This window comes from Coenobita brevimanus, chromosome 101 (assembly GCF_032717465.1).
Source record: "Coenobita brevimanus isolate Jiangsu-jjx chromosome 101, ASM3271746v2, whole genome shotgun sequence".
Lineage (NCBI taxonomy): Eukaryota > Metazoa > Arthropoda > Malacostraca > Decapoda > Coenobitidae > Coenobita > Coenobita brevimanus.
The window spans coordinates 13,034,139-13,039,138 of NC_137054.1; the positions used below are offsets into that span (position 1 = coordinate 13,034,139).

Below are 5,000 nucleotides of genomic sequence, written 5' to 3' on the forward strand. Positions count from 1 at the left end.
TATATATATGTGTGTGTGTGTGTGTGTGTGTGTGTGTGTGTGTAGCCGCTTTCACACAATCCGGTTACTCTCCGTGGCCGTTCATGGCACGGCGCCGTGAACTGCAGTCAACTGATGCTTCTTATTATGTACAGCATGCCTTTACACGGCACGGTCACGACGAATCTGCCGTCACGGCGTCGAATGCAAGTACGGCGACCCACTGGGTGTGTCCGGTAACCACACCACCGGACAGACCCAGTCGACTTAACTTTTGTCTTCACACAACACTGCAGTCTGACGCGTCTGCGCAAGACTGCTACTCAGTCCTGCACTTGACCTTGTTGGTACACGTGTGAAAAACTGAAATGAAATGACTTATTTTACATCAGTATGACAAGTTTTGAAGCAGGCATAGATCATCTAATATCTCCCATTGAAGAGAAACCAGTGTTATGGGACACTTTAATTAGGCCAAAAATTGGCATCTCTCAGCCTAGAATGCTGAGCTGTAACAATAGATTGACATTATTATATGGTGCTAGCCACGAAGAAGTGCTGTGGAATGGATGTACAGCCGTAATATTATCTTTTTCTGCAAATGACCTACGTGAAACAAGCTGCAAAAGGATGTGATTGTGGGCCAACATAAAATAAATGATTTACAGCACCAAGCTGAATATGCGATTGCAAAAAAAAGCCCAGGACAATTTAGTGTCAAATTTTTCCTTGTATATGTCTATCAATTATAGGGAACCAGGTGATGTATTTACCTTTAATTATCACACACACACACACACACACACACACACACACACACATATATATGAACCACTCAAGGAAGAAAAATGTACAAAGGAACACAAAGGAAAGCAGACATCAAAACAACTATTAGTCCCTTCGAGTGGGGGAGTTTAGAAAGTCAGTAGGACAAATACCTCTGCACAATCGAGGAGTGGATGACTGGACTGGCGGGTGGATTTGAAGGTGAGTGGGTTAATGCATAGGCTGGTGATGATGATGATGGTTAATATATTTACTTATGTACTTTTTTACTTAGTACTTACTCTTTATTTACTTATTTATTTACTTATCCGTTTATTTATCTATTAACTTCTTGCCTTTAAACTATGCATCATGCATTTCCTCTCCACGTGCGGCCTTCCTCGGGGCACACCCTGGCACTATGTGGAATCTTTTTTTCTTTTTATTCTTAAGTCACAAGGTCACTCTTCCACAAGGCCTTACAGATCCTCCACAAGACCCACCAGCATGTCACAAAAACACTCCCGTTAATACCATCACACCAGCCCGTAGTAAGAGAATCCTGGTTAAAATCTTACTCGACGACAAAGAGAGAGAGAGAGAGAGAGAGAGAGAGAGAGAGAATGTGAACCAGAATATACAAAACTCTACATTTTCTTCCACTCATCATTTCTTTCTTTTTCTAAACTAAGACTGCGTGTCTTTCCCATTCTTTCCAGGTGTAGGCATTCTCGGGTAACACCCACGACCCTACCTGGGGAACTCCTTTTGTCAGCCCTTGAGAAGGCACCTGTCACAAGGTCATCCGTGTAGTATACCTTTCCTCACCCCGGGACATACATCCCACCTTCGTTGTAGCATTTACGCCTTATATCAGACTAAAAGGGACGCTAGAGCTGGGTATATCGGTGAGTCTGAGTATACTGTGAGGGTAAAAGGAGTTTGATGGATGGTGGTAGGTGGTGATAACTGGAGAAATATTCTGGGAGTTTACGCACGGGCTGTGGGCGGTACTTGCTGTGCCCCATGAGGAGGTGGGGGGGGGGAGATCTACGAGGGGTATTTAAGGGAGCAGAGGCGAGCAGGGACAACACAAGCTCCAAGAGTTTTTTACACACTCATTCATCCCTCAGTCCTCGCCATGAAGACTGTGAGTAGCACCGCCTGGGAAACCTCTCAACCCAGGAGACTTTCTCTTTCTTAACCCTTTTTCAGGCACAGCTCGCCCTCTCCCGAAGCATGTCCTTTAGTGAAAAAAAAATTTATATATATATATATATATATATATATATCCGTAAGACATTCTAAGCTAGAAAGAGTTGATCGAGATAGTTTCCTGATCCCCTTCTATGCAACAAAATCTTTTCCCTTTGCTCAAGCTGCCACCTGATGATTTTGAATACGTTATTACAGATTCCCCTTTTTCAAGCTTCTCCTCCCAGAAAACAGGGAAAGAGGTCTCATTCTCTCTCTCTCTCTCTCTCTCTCTCTCTCTCTGGTCTGCACCTGAGTAATTTTCAAACATTCACCAGACCTACCTTATTATTGTGTAGTTTACCCCGATCGCTTCACCTTTTCCGAGCAGATCACTGAAAACGAGAATCTTCGTTTCAGTTTCTCTTCATGCATGCCTTGCGTCTTACTCAGGGGCGCCCTCAGGCGGACGCACCGAACACACGTGCGTCCACTGTATGGCCCCCATGCAAGAAAGGGTCCCTTGGGGTCCCTGTTAGGGAAATCTCCTCAACCTGAAGTATACCTCACTGAACAACAATAAATAGCATAATATAATCAAATATATTACTTAAACATATACTCAATCATCATTAAAAGAATTTGATAACTTTATAATTATGTAAGTAATGAAAGAACACACAATGTAATATAGTGCACAAAAAAAATAAATAGTTACCCCCGTCCTTACGTTCGGGATGGTTTTCTTTAGTTACCCTAATCTTGTTTTATACGTCGAATGCTGTATTTCGGTATCTCTTTGATATTTTGGATAATTGGTCACAGAATGATTATTTGATAAGACAATGGTTTTATTACTGGTTAACTTTCTATACAAGAGACAAGACAATCAAGTATTATTATTATAATTTCATGCCTTTCGAATGCTGGAGAACGTTTATTGTTTACAATCGGAGAAGCCAAGAAGGAGGTAATTTACTTCTTTGTTTTATAACATGGAATATATCTCTTAGGAATTTGTTTTTGCATTCTGTATGCCTGCAGCCTCCATAAGAATCCATAGTTACATTTCTAGGTATTGAGGAAGTGCAGCAGCCGTCAATTTAACCAGTTCATTTGGCTAAGGGATGCATAACTTGGAAACCTAAGCCTGGATGGATAGCCTATTACTAAAGGTAGGGAGATAAAACCATAGTGAAATACCACAGTAATATAGTAGAAAACATGAATATTCTTTGAACATTAGGGACAACTTCCATTTCGGATTTTCGGTGCCACACTCTACAGGCTTCACACTTACTGTAGGCTTATTATGATCTAGACTGCCTAAGCCTATATGTGTTCGTGGCATTAGAAAAAATGGTATTTTTGAATGACGACACCTGTGTAAGTTTTACCTAGATAAAGATTTATGTCATAATTTGCTTCTTATGGCCTGTAGTTCATTATTCATTGTTATGTTAAATATGTTGTGTCCTATATGAGGAACACACTGAGGTGGTTTGGCCATGTGGAGAGGATGGAGGGTGAAAGACTGACGAAGAGAGTGTATGTGAGTGAGGTGGAGGGGGGAAGAGGGAGGGGGAGGCCGAGGATGAGATGGAGGGATGGGGTGGAGAGGTATATGAGAGAAGGGGGTGTGAGTTGGGAGCAGGGCAGTGAAATGGCGGGGAACAGGGCAACTTGGAGGCGATTTGTTTGTGGCCACCCCAAACGGGATTGAGGCGTCTGGCAATAGATAGATAGATAGATAGACTATTCATCAGAGTTTTCTAATTAATTTTCTAACCGACAGCATCCTTCCGACTCCCACATAATTTTTAATACTGTAAATATTCCCACTTCCTCCAGTATTGGCATTCTTGGTGTGACACTAAATACTAACCTAAGTTGGACACCCTAAGTTAGCTCCATTCCCAAAGAAGCCTTTTGAAAACTGGGACTCCTATACAGAGTCCGAGAATTTATCACTGACGAGCAGTTGGCCATAATGTTATCTTTATAAATTGGCCTACTGATTTGTGCATGTAGATGTAGTTACCAAATAAAGTATAGAAACCTTGAGTACACTGACTCAAAAACATTTTATTGTATCATTTAGCTACATGGATAATGTAAATTTCAGATATAATACATGTATCTGCAAAGTAAACTTTTATCTTACACCTAAATTCACCTCCACAGATAGCTTGAAAATGCACTTTAAATTGACCAAACTTACAAAGAAAAAAAAAAAAAAGCTGAATAGGGTCGCTTTGCTCGGCACCGCCGAATCCTGAAAACTGGGTCCCCTTACATGTGCGTCCATCACAAATACTTCTGAGGGCGTTCATAGTTAGATTTCTGTGATTAAATTCTTTTTAAACTTATCTTTCCTCCTTTTTTAAATTATCTTTCCTCCTTCTTGGCCTTTCCCTTCCTCTCAGTCCTTCCACTTCCGATTTGCATAATATTCTTTTTCAATGTCTCATCGTACTCTAGGAAGGCGTTTCCATCATGCTGCTACTTCAGTCTCTCTCTCTCTCTCTCTCTCTCTCTCTCTCTCTCTCTCTCTCTCTCTCTCTCTCTCTCTCTAGCCTTCATAGTCCTTGGTACAATCACTTGCAAAACTTTCACACTTCTCTTGTTCCTAGTACTATGGACCTCCGCTTCACATATACACAATACCACTTTGCCTTCTACACATCCTTCTTCACCAGAACAGAAGCTGATTTCTCCTTCCTTCAACAGCGGAGTAATTTCATCCTTTCTTCTCGCTCAGTGCCTTACTTCAGGCTCCATTTCCTGCTGTGGAACCTGAAGTGAACCGCAAAAAATAATACAGATTTTCCACTTCCTCCCGCCATTACCATTAAAGCATACGCTTACATTGTTGTGCTCTGTCACCTCATCCTGCATCACATCACTTTACTCTTTAACACATTCTTAATTTCCTACTCTAACAAAACTGACAACAAATACTAATTACAGTTTGTAAGTCTGCAACCAATGTTATGTAATATATATTATATACATACATTAGACAGACAGAGAGAGAGAGAGAATTTCATTTATTTCTTTAG

General features: G+C 41.1%; 1 long non-coding RNA gene across 1 annotated transcript in view; it reads left to right on the forward strand.

The window, feature by feature from the left end:
- The first annotated feature begins 1,835 nt into the window (after nt 1-1,835).
- LOC145414953 (uncharacterized) overlaps nt 1,836-5,000 on the forward strand; it is a 4,326-nt gene continuing 1,161 nt past the window's right edge. Inside the window, exon 1 of the long non-coding RNA XR_013899986.1 lies at nt 1,836-1,894. This is a non-coding gene — a long non-coding RNA (uncharacterized LOC145414953). The remainder of the gene's footprint in view (nt 1,895-5,000) is intronic.